This window comes from Topomyia yanbarensis, chromosome 3 (assembly GCF_030247195.1).
Source record: "Topomyia yanbarensis strain Yona2022 chromosome 3, ASM3024719v1, whole genome shotgun sequence".
In the NCBI taxonomy this organism is placed as follows: domain Eukaryota; kingdom Metazoa; phylum Arthropoda; class Insecta; order Diptera; family Culicidae; genus Topomyia; species Topomyia yanbarensis.
This window is the reverse complement of record NC_080672.1, coordinates 120523831-120536730: the sequence shown is the minus strand read 5'-3', so window position 1 is coordinate 120536730 and position 12900 is coordinate 120523831.

Below are 12900 nucleotides of genomic sequence, written 5' to 3'. Positions count from 1 at the left end.
ACCATCAGCTAGCCCCTCGTCGTCATAAATCAAATCCAAATACAACTGTAATCGAATATCCCCACAGCAGTAGAAAAAACTCTGGATCAACATGGTCAAACGTTGCCTTCGGGAAGACAATCGCGGGAAGTTTTTTTTAGAGAAGCAAACTCTTCTTTCCTGCAACAAGTCTCGCTAAATTCCATCTCGCTGGCCACTGCAGTTTTCCTTTTGTGCCTAGCAAACCCAACCCCTCGAAGGTGATAATCTCTCTCTCGCATTCATTCCTCTTCCCGAGGGGGTTCGATGGTTGGATCGTCGTCGATTCGAATGGAAGAAAGAGGAAAAGGGGGCTCCAGTGTGTACAGCCGCATCCCAAGTGCAATTTGCATTCTATTATATTGCGAAACAAAGTCGCTTGTTTATAATCCTTGCTCGGTGTAACGCGCATCCTTTTCATTCCAGGTTTTCTTCCTTACGGTGCCGCGATGCGCTTCCACGCTAATATTTTTATGTTGTTTCCAAGAGAGCAGCAATTTATACGGATAACTTGTATCGAGCGTGTACTCCGCAAACAAGCATACTCAAAAGTAATTCATTTGCACTCGTGTTTCTCAGCAAAGACCGTAAGCGATGGAACAGGACAAGGCCCAGAGATTAGCTTGCAAGGCGATTGCCTTGCATCGTCAGGCGCGCGTACTGTTGCTAGATGACTGAGTTTTGCAAGGGTTGCGATGAAGCTACATGTTACATGGCTTGAACAAACATTCTGCGGCATTTTTTACGAAACACCGAAAAAAATTACTCGCGAATCAGTGTATTTTTCCTGCCCTTATTGTTCTCATTATGTTTTGTCTTTCGCGGAATGAAGTTGAAATACATTGTTTATGTAGAACATTTGGCTTAAGAAGGCGGGTTAATGCGGTAAAAAAGGCACATTTAAAAATGATGTGGCAATACAGAGAGCGTTAGTATATTCAATTTCCATATAATCCATATAAAGCTTCTAATTTGGAAAAAAATAACTGCCATTTTGCAACCGGTTTTGATGAAATAGTTCGTTGGATGTGGAATTAAATATAATCTCTCAAAGGTCAAGATTCGGAGGGTATATTAAATTGATCAATCAAAAATCAGTAACATCTGGCTCAAATGGCACGTTCTCCGTGTTGATCGGAGATTTGTGCCTTGTCATTCTTTTCATCATTTCCCTGATGGGAAGAATTGGGGAAGTGTTAAGGTTTGGGGTAAGGAAAACAACGACACAGAACAATTAAAACAGAGCATTCTGCACCCCCGGAAGGATGCTGAATGATCTGCAGGTGCTACAATAGCAGAAATAAACCTTCCAACCCCCGGAGGGACTTTGAATTTTTATTTAAACAGTGAGAGGATATATCAACACTCCCGAAGGGATATTGAGATAACAAAACACTATCATCCCCAAAGAGATATTTTTATTCAAATATGGTTTAAACTATAGCTCTTTACCACACTGGGTTAGGAATAGCAACATATCCTTGAGTTTCTGTACATAGGTTCATCTATATATGGAGAACCAAAAATCCGGATACGCAATTGCATTAGGGACCATTCATAAATTACGTAACGCGAAAATTGCCCAAAATTGACTCCCCCCTCCCCCCATGCAACAAATTGTCACAAATTTCTTCATCCCCCCTCCCATGTTACGTAACAAATTCCTTGTTGTACCCCCTCCCCCCTAAAAGCATTACGTAATTATCAAATGACATGAAGTTCCGTATTCGAATTCACAAATAATTCTCAGCAGGCTAAATAGTAACCATGTGATAATTGAGCTTGCAATGTCCAGTCAGTGCCCTGACTAGAAAACCGCAAATTTGCTTAAAGAAATGCGACAATTTGTTTAACATTTTCGGACTCACATACAGTAGAAAAGTTTGTGTTTGCACGCAAGTTTGCAAGCTACACCAATGGTTAGCATGATCGGATTCAGCACAAAAGCGAATCTTGTGCTTCATCCAACTTATCGACAATTGCTTCTGGACCAACGAAGTCAGTCGCTTCATCCGTTCTAGCCAATTCGTCCGTCCATTCATTTCCAGTAATATTGGAATGACCGGGTACCCATAGAAGGTAGATAGCATTTGAAATGCTAAGTTACTCGAGTTGAGTTCGACATGCGATTACTAATTTCGATCTCGAAACTTCCGAACTAAGTGCTTTCAGGGCATCCTGACTGTCCAAGCAAAAATGCATTTTTTTGCTTTAAATTTCCTATTAATGTGCCGATTACACCCCACACAGAATCGCGAAGATTTCTGCTTGGAAAACTATACAGCATCTACCAAGAGAATTAGATTAGTTTAATCACATTTCACGACAATAGACACTTAAACAGACTCGGTCCTCCAACAAAGAACCATCAGCGTAACAAACTGCATATTGTTCAAGTTGTCGCTCCATCCAGCCAGATAGGCATTCTTCGCGAGGAAAAATTTTCACATTGAAAGTTTTAAAAGAAAGTTACATGTAAGTGTAAGGTCACTGAGAGCAAGTGTATATTCATCCCAAGTAACCATTTGGGTCCACAGTAGAGTGACAAGAAAAAATGACGCCTATCGGCCCACCTCTGAGTCGATTTCTAGTCCAACCAGGAGTACTTGCCCCAAATTTGAAGCAAATCGGACAAGTCTAGCCTCCGGACCAACGTGCCTGAAGTTTGGAATGGAGAAAACCCACTTGCGCGCATTTTCGCCGCTAGGTGGCACTGTATGCATCATATTATCACTGTAAGTGAAAATAAGAAAGATAATTTAATTGACTACAATTTTGTCGAAGAATGCTAGTCAATATGGCTTTGTTAGAAGAAGTTATTAAACTTTTAACGAAGTGATGTCTGAGTCAGTTTTGCATTGGGCCTAGCAGTGCATGGTTGTGTATCGGTACTGGATTCCAACCAACTATACATTTTTGTGAGATAATGGGTAGATTTAGCTGAAGAGTATGTTCAGAAGGATTGTAGTACGTGATATGAGTTAGGTTTTGGTTAGACAATTTTAGTTACACTTGTGACCGCATAGAGGGCGCCAACACTAACTTCTAAACGGAGGAAGATAGGACTTATATGTTTTCTACAATGTTTTAGAACAGCCATTTTTCAGTAATTCTTCCGTATATCTCAATATTCTATCTCTCTCTATCTACGTTTCCTTGATTCTGAAATCGATGTGAGCTGTCAAATTAAGTTTAGAGTCGAAAATTTCCCCAACGTACTTAACCCTCCCCGATCAGAACGTCATAACAGAAAACTATAAAATTTATATCTCATGTTGCTATTTATTACTCACTGTGTTATCTTTATGATATCTCAATTAGTAAGACAAGCAAACGTATATCAAGATTATATCTTCTGGTGATATCATTGGATTATTAATATGAACTTAATGCACGCATATAACGATGATGTTATTGTAAGCCATATATTCTTTTACAATTATCTTTGAACGCTAACGGTAAACTTTGATCAATCTTTACATTACACAAATGTCCGTATATTTGCTAATTCACAGAAGTCTCTTTTTGTGCCTTGTTAGTGAAGTTTTTAAAGATAATTTTCGATATTTTTTTTGATTTCCTAATATTTCCACTAAGATATTCAAAGTTCCATGGTTTTGAGTATAGTCAAGGTATAGATGCAAGTGGTAGAGAAAATTTTCAGTAATGTGTTTGTTTGACTTACTTGGACTATATTCGGGGAACGTGCCTTTAAAGCAAATATATTCTGATTCCTGATACTTGGTTGCAGTTTGATTAAGAGATAACATTACCTAGTTTTTGAGACACTCGTCCAACACACAACTTCGAATATAGGTCGTATGATTTCAATGTCATAAAAAGTTTTGGATCCGTAAAGTTATGAAAAAGCTTCTCTAAAGATCAGTGGCGTAGCCCCCCCCCCCCAACCAAAATTAATTGGATTGAAAAAAAAATTGATGCTGACGAATTTAATTTAATATTCCACAAAATATTTTTGGAAAAATATTCTCTGATCACTACATTGAAAACTGTGTTTAAAGCGTCATGAGAACTTTTGGAAAATTGTGGGAAGGGGATCTTGTAACTTATCTCTTAGCCAAAAGCCCATAGTTGTCAAATTACTTCAATGTAAAATAAAATAACTGTCTGAATTATTATGAGCTCATTTTTGGAAAGATGCTTCAAAATATGGATTAGAGACAATTTTTCGAATGGGAATCTAAATTTGAATAGGTTGATTGCATATAAAACATAGGCTTTTTTACCGAAAACTTACATACATTTCAACATTTGCTGAAAATGTATTTTTTTAGATTGTGTAGAGTTTAGACAACAATTCAATATGGTTAACAACAAGAATAACATTTCAGAAACTAGTTGAAAGCTGATGTAATTTTGTCTCTAGCAGGTCAGGATCGGTTTTATGAGCATTGGATTTTTGTTGTATTATCAACTATATGAATAGCCTCTTAGCAGGATGCAATGAATGCCGTACTAAAATTTTGTGTGCCACGTACTAGTACTGCAAGTTGTAAGGTTGACAAATGAAGAAAAGTAAAATTAATGCTCGATAAATTTTTAACGGTCACGATGACATTCATTCGAAACTGCCAAATTTCGATGTTGAGTAACATTGAAAAATTTCAAAACGTAAAACTGTTCATCTGCTGATAGAATAATTTTGACGGTTAATCCTCCTAGAAGTAATTATAGACAAGAATTACTCTTCAACCAAATTTGGATCGAGAGTTAATGTCTCCAGCAAAGTTTTCGAAAGTGCTATTTCAAACAACTTTGTCAAAGACATAAATATCCCACATATTCAGAGTATCGAAATATAGTAGTAGAAAACCTTTACAACAAGCTATTCTGAAATTACGGTATTTGATAAATCCCTCAGGGCCGTCGAAAGCCGCGCCGGGCCCCGGGGTTTGAAGTACTGACGGGCCCTACCATATATGACTTCTTATTTCACTATCGATTAGAGAAACTACACGGATGCAACCGTTGCAATTAAACTATTTGTTATGAAAATTGTTTATTTGACACGATTCAACGCGTTAGCTTAACAGAGTCGTCAGTATTTTAAACATGTAATAGATGGAAAAAATAAAAATTAATAAAGGAATATTTGTGTCTGGCCATTAGAATGACTTGCGTCCGATTTACCATTCCAATTGGAAACCTTTTTTGTGGCATTGCCATACAGTCCATATCGGCATTGTTCATGCTCCCTTGACGCACAATAATGCTGCCCAGAATCAGAGCTTAGAAAAATTGGCATCCCTTCGTGAGCTTGAAAGAGAAACAAAATTCAATTCATGCCCGTCGCGATGAATCGAATGTTTGGTTTGTTTCCCTCGTCCTTTGCTTTTCGGTACAACGCATTCATGTTCGCATATGTTCGGTTTCAGGAGCAAACTGAATCTTGTTTCTATGCTAGCTCGTCGCTGTTGTGCTATCTTATGACAAGCGCCATTTAGCACATTTCGAGAAAAACGATTTTTAAAGTTTGAGATTGAATATCTTGAAACTTAGAAATTGCACAAACAATTCAAAGAAGGCAATTGATGCTTCTATCTATTCTGTATTAATCTCTCAAATATTACGAAGATCGGTTGACTATGTTGTGAGTTTTCAATATAAATGTGAACAAAAGTCACACTTACACGTGCCATAGGCGTGTATTGATGACAAAATGTGTAGGGTGTCATAATCGTGCATGGAAAATTTTCCATAAAAAAAAATCAGCAATTATTAACTTTTATTCATATCTTTGGCTTCATTTGGTCTATGAACAATCGATGAGATGCATTTTGAAGGAAATGAGTGAGGGAATCTAGAAAAAATAGTTATTTTTGGTTACAGTGTTGCCAAATATGCTACATTTCCAGTTTAAAACTTAACTTGCATTTTTCTCACAATTCGTGCAATTTTGTTTTGAAAATGAGTATGCCATTGTGTTTCTCAGATAGTTTTACATATAAAAACATCTTTTACATCAAGATAATTTGAGCCAATCCCTAGACACAGTCAATTGAAGTAAAAAATGAAAAATTTCTCAGCACGTTTCTCGCTATATCTCAGTAACCAAGCAGGTTGTCAAAATTCTGTAAACGCCACTTTGCACAGTGGTTCAAAACAGCGTTTGGAGGTACTTAATTCACTGGAGTCAAAACTGTCCATATTAGTGATTTCACATATCCTACTATGTTTGTGTGTGTAAAAAGCGCCATCTTTAGGTGATATTATCTTTTTCAAAAAATGATCATAGTAGGCTATAGAAAATTTAACTTTTGAACCGAAAGAGATAGCGCTTGGCTGTCTTCGACAAAGTTGTAGAGGAGAGTATTTTTATAAATTTTGCAGAAGACATGTTGTCTCTGTCATTCATAGTAATCGAGTTATGAGAAGTTCTCTATGGTGAACTCCTTCATTTCCTATTTTTACTCATAACTTTTTTATTTCTAATTTTTCGCATTAACAATGTTCTAAGGTATTTTTTATCATCATAAAACACACAACTTTTCCGAAGAGACCAGATAGCTGTGAATGCTGTGTAAAGACTTATAACTGATTTTGATTTAATTTTGGCCTGTTTTTGAACCCGTGTGACTTCACTATCGGAAAAAATTGTAATTATACTATCAATTATTCTAATAGGACTAGGTTTCTAGGACCTAGGACCTACAAAACAAAAGTAAAATTGTTTCTCCATAAGCACCCGTTCAAAAGTTATACACTTTATGTCTGGCCTTCCTTTATGTCTGGCCTTCCTGAAGTCGCGTGCATGGCTCACTGAACGAGTAGGCGCTGGTGTTCAAAGACGCTTTCGCTTGATTTCCTGAGTGACGCGCACTCTGTGTACTAGTGCGTCTACCGGTAGGTTAACACTGATATTGAATGATTTTCCAATGGGTGCATTAACCGGCTGGATATTTTCAAATATTTCAGACTATGGTGAAGGCAGCAATTTTATGCATAATCTTTTTTGCCCTGAAGCTAACTTTCATACGATAATCTGGACTGAGATGAAATTGTATGTCACCCATTGGAAATCGGTTTTGGAATCAGTTGTTACATTTGCGCTGACATTCAGAGAGAAAACATTCCGAATGCGATGACTGGGATCCAACAGCGAAATCTGCTGTTAAAAGACTGAGACAGAGAGTTGTGAGAGAAAGAATTTCAACTTTTGGTGGAATCTAATGGGTAGAATAAGTATCTAGTTAAATTCCCATATTTTCTGCATCAAATGTGTACACTGCAACCTCCATTTACGAACCAAGCCAAGGGTTCGTAAATTAAATTAGTTCGTTTTTTGGGATTTAGATCGTAAAAAAAGTTCGCTTCACATTCTTATTAAAATTCGTTGGTTGAGCAATATTTTCGATAACCCTAACAATATGGGTATTTCCGGAACGGGCTTGACAAGTACATGATGAAAATGGATATTTGGTACCTTTTTGAAATCCAGGATGGAGACTTCCGATTGAACAATAATCTCGATAACCCTAACAATTTGGGGATTTTTGAAAAGGGCTTGACGAGTAGATGATAGAAACGGTAGCTTGGAGCTATTTCGAACAATATCTGTATAAACTATGAGGGTATTTTTAAGCGGGTTTGATGAGTAGATGAGCGATGCCCTTTTGAAGGCCAATATAGCGTCTTCTGGTTGAGAAAAGTTTTCTATAATCATATCATTCGCATCACAAATCACTATACCTATATCGATTATATGATTATCTTATTTCGAAAACGTCAATATTTTAGGTTATAATGATGTATTAACTGGAATTCGCCATCTTGATTTTCAAAATACATTGATTTTCGTCATCTACTCATCAATCCTATTCCGAGAATATCCAACTTTTATTAGTGACAGTTAGCTAGGAATATGATAAATTGTATACCACTTCACACTGCACACTTTGAAAAACACTTGCGATAAATGAAACCAGAATGGTTCAATTGCACTGTTAAATGAATCTGATTGGGTTACGTTCACCTACTTCAGAAAACCATTGGAACGTATTTGATTGTAATATATTTGCAGTGTCAACAGAAACAATAACCTTCAACAATTAAATTAAAATAAATTTAATTCGGTTAAAAATGCGGGCCCCCAAAACAGACCCGGGCCCCGGGGTAGTTGCCCCCCCTGACCCCCCCTCTCGTCGGGCCTGAGTGCGGTAATTAAATAATAAATTCACATTGCGTTCAAGGTGCCTTTGAAGCTTACAAAAAAAATAAGGGAGCTGGATTTAAAACAAATAATTCCCAGATATTAAAAGGACTCAAAAACACAAAGAGTAATTCCATTTTCAGGAGCTAGCATCAATTCGGCGCTAGCTTAGTCCGCCCACCAAGTTAGTGTCGGATTCTGATGAGATGAAGTCGAAACGCAAGTTTCAGTTCCATCAATCCATAATTTAGTTATAGGTTTTGTGTTCTCAACTCGCAATGATTGTTTCAAACAATTTTATCCGTAGCGCAGAAAAAAAAAGTTTTCGCCTAAATTTTTCTTCACTAAGAAGAAATATAGCAGGCCCAGTCCATTTAAATCCCTATATGTTGAATTCATGTAGCCTTCATATTTTCAACAAAATTGTTTGAAATGACATTATCAAAAACTTTGCTGAAGGCACCATGTCTCTTAATATTTTTGAAAAATTAATTCACCATAATTACCTCTATGAGAGTTGATCACTAAAATTTCTATATCAAAGCAGGCGCTGTTTTATGTTGATAACTTCCCGAAGTTGTCAAACCTTCATAGTCAAGGATTATTATATTAGGTGATCTTGAACGTTGAAATTTTTTTAGATCATTTATCCCACTTTAAAAGATCGCAATTTTTGACTTCATTGACATATTATACAAGAAAATAATCCATAGAGGTTTGAAAACTGTTCCATGTTGATCTTTCTTGTTTGTAGACTGGAATGACATCTGTTAGACTACTTATGTTTTTGAGTTTTCAATAATTTATCAAACTCATATTAAATTTTAACATTTTTTCAAAAAATTTGCTATTTTCATCAAAACCCCCTCCAAACCAAATTTCTGGCTACGCCACTGCTAAAGATTATTATTTTCCTATAAAACTTATTTCGTAAAAGATGCACGAAGTATTAATCACTTCAGATGAAATAAAGAAACGCGAATTGAAATAAAAAAGCATTTTTTGCACTATTTTTTGGTTTAGTCAAATGAATATATAATAAATTTGAATATCGCGAAAACGAATTTTCAGAGCATAAAAAACTGGCGGATATATACTGATTTCAAAATTTTTCGTTATATATTTTGAGGATCTTCGAGGATCTTCAATCCGATTTCTCCAATTCATGCGAATTTTTCATAAACAATCAAAACTTGTTTTTTGAATTACCAAAGTGTTGCATTTTTTTTTATTTGATCCCCCGTATAAAAATGTTTGAGTTTTCTTGATTGTTGTATATTTTCATTCCACGTAACATCAGTTTCACATTTTACGGTTGAAAGGCAATAAACAAAGCTGCTTTGAATGCGCATATGTTCTGAGGTTTTCGCTGTATTCGATGGTGTTTCGTTCCTCTTAAAAATCATCGAGCTTACAAATTCTCTTGATAATCAAGATACTTGAAGATACTTGATTCAATATTTCAAAATGACCTTAGCATCCGAAACCTTTCAAGTGGACAAAAATCATAAGCGAACAGAAATTTCTGAATATATATATATTAGGGTGGCACGAGGATGTATGAAAAAAATTGAATACCGCAGAACCAAGTTAGAAAAATTCGTAATTCTTCAACGAACTCCTACGCTAAATCTGAATCAAATCTGTTGGAGCATGTTTTAGCACAAATGATTCTAAGTTTTTATGGAGTATACTATGCGAAAATAACACATTTTCATTAAATTCATAAATATGCCGCCTGGTGCCCCTCAAAAATATATTCTATGCTATATTCTATAGATTAGTCATGTAAAACAACTTCTTCCAAAGACAGTTCATAGCTATGACTAGAAAAACTCTAGAAAGAGAACTGCGGAGACTCCATTTTGGATCGATTGGATTCGCGTTTAGCTGTCAAAAAACGAATCCAAACGAACATTGCCTATCCTTATAACATTGGACGTGTTGCCATACAATGCCGGGGCATACGTTGCCAAAAATGCTGTTTTTCTCTCCGCAGTTCTCTTACTAGAGTTTTTCTAGCTATGACAACTGGTTCATGAGTTATTGCAAAATTAAATTTTCGTTGCCCTGAAAGTTATGAAAAAAGTGCTGCCTCTGGATACCTGGTGAGCTGAACCTTCAATCAAGTGAGTCTTGACGTATTTGTTGTGGTCACCAGTACCGTTGGTGTGAAGCGGAAATACAGTCCAGATGGTATCATCGGAAACATGTGATCTAAAGGACTTGGGATCGAATTGTAACATAATTATTTTTATGTATTTTTGTGTACAATAATATACGTTGAGCAAATTAAAATTAAAACGAGACTGAAATGGGAAAGATTCCCGTTATTTTGAAGCTTGACTGATGTTCACCACATCCCTGTGGAGCTGGAACTAGAGCTGCTATAGAGTGCCACGTAAACTGAAGGTAGGTCAATTGAGTAAGCCGGGTAATATCTATCACTATACGCCATCAAGAGTGTCTCCGGCCATGAAGCACTATTTGATTTTAACCATAACTTTTGAACGAATCATCCAGGGATTAAAATTGGAGTAGCATCGTGAATATAACGTTAGAACATAATTTTGCAAAAATAAAATAACACGTCAGAAATAACGGTTATGATCTCCCTTATTACATTATTTGAAGCTAACAATTCTACATAATAACGTTCCCGCTCTACAGGCAGCAAAACAAATTAAAATATTAAAAAATTAAGAACTGAACTCATGTCCTTCAGATTAACTATTTATGACGCTCGCATCTAAACTATAAAACCGCCTATATTGATAGCTGCCTAATTCGGTTTATGGCTAGCATATCACGGTTAACTTGATTGAAGTATCAGCCAGAGTATCCAGAAAAATTCAATTTTCACCAACGGTGTAGACACTTACACATTGTATAAAGAATAACTTTTGAACCAGAAATCGCAGCCTATTACACTCTTCGGTGAAGTTGTACACGGTACTCGTATCTATCGGAATTAGCATAGCATATATTTTTAGAATACATAGGAACGTGTCTACGAGCTATTAAATAATGTGGATCGTTTATCCATGTTAAATCACATACCAACTTTAAACCATTTGTGCTAAAATATAGTGCAATAGGTTGCAAATCAACATTTTGCAGGGTTGAATGAGGTCGTATAGCGAGTAGTTTTAGATCGGTTCTACTGAATTCTAAAATTTGTGCCACCCTATTAGGCAGCTGTAGTGGTGAGTAAAACTGTATGAAAACAAAGCGTATGACAAGGAAAACAAACAGTCCTTAGGCTTTGGCAAAGTTCAATGTGTACGTTCTGGAAACATCTTCTGCATTTATAATCGTTTTGCCCTTGACGGATAAGGGAATATTATGCTAACATTAAACATCAGTCGAAAACAACGTCGTAACTTCCCCATCAAACTCATAATACCCAGGTTCAAAGCGCTATATCCACAAATAACAATCAGCCAGTATGTATGCAATCGTTTGACAAAACCATAAAAAGCTATTGCTACATGAAGGTTTTTGCTTCCAAACGAAAAGCGCCTTAATGTATGCTGTATTTTTCTATTCTATTCTATTTTTAGACCTGCACGCTAAATTCGTTGATATTATACAATAGGTAATACAAGCTTTATTGGCCGTGGGAAAGCCTAACAAAATTTGTTGTAATGCTGATGGAAGCCTGTCACAGGTTGTCATATTTTTGATATACACTAGAAGAATTTATGTTATATTTTCTGATATTTTTCCATCTTACGAGACCAGAGTTATAACACGACTGTTGTCATAACAAAGTAACACAGTATGTAATAATTTTGTAATTTCTTTCTGATCGGTTCAGCATCAGTCCAGGAACTCCTGTGTCCGGTTCCGAAGGGCAAATTACGATTTAGAGGTCATTCCCATCAAGCGACATACAAATCCCATTTCCTCGAAGAGCAATGATTCCGTTTTGAACTCATATGGCCATTTAAACATTAGTACCGGAACACCAGTGTCTGGTTTTGGAGGACCGGTTCAGATTTAGAGGTGCGATACATCGAATCACACTTTCTTGACAAGATAAGACTGACGGAAGAACAGAGAGGCCATTTTGTTACACATGGCCATCAGTTCAGATTTCCATCATGCGACACGTCAAGTCATACTTTCTCGGTGAACGACTGCACAAAGAGAAACTTGAACGCAGAACGACTGCACAAAGAGAAACTTGAAAACGAAAAAAAGAATGATCTGTGCACCAAGAGCTGTACAATTTCGCGTAAAGAGTCACCTTGAAGAGCTACTTTTTGACGTAGGACTACGTCTTTGTTTTCGATATGGGGGTGCACTCTGCAAATTCTACAAAAATGGTATGTAACGAAAAGTGGTCCAATTTTAAACGCATATAATTCAGCCATCTCACGATAAATTTTCAAATTTTTTGCACAAATCGCCCCGAAATACTTCTAAGAATAGAATCCAATAGATAAACCCAAAGATTTTGATATCATAGCATTAAAAAATTAAATAATATACAACCTTGTCAAAATATCGCGCATTAACACACAGAAGATAGCGCTTCCCAAGCCCTGTACGACGGATTGGTGTACCTAGCGCGCTACGCTTCTATGAATGACGTCATCATCGACTATTTAAAGAACGGACTTGGCCAGACACGCTCAGTTCCCTGTTGAACGGCTGGCGAAGCAAATCACTGCGCTGTGTTTTTTACAGCCAGTGTAGCTGAGCTA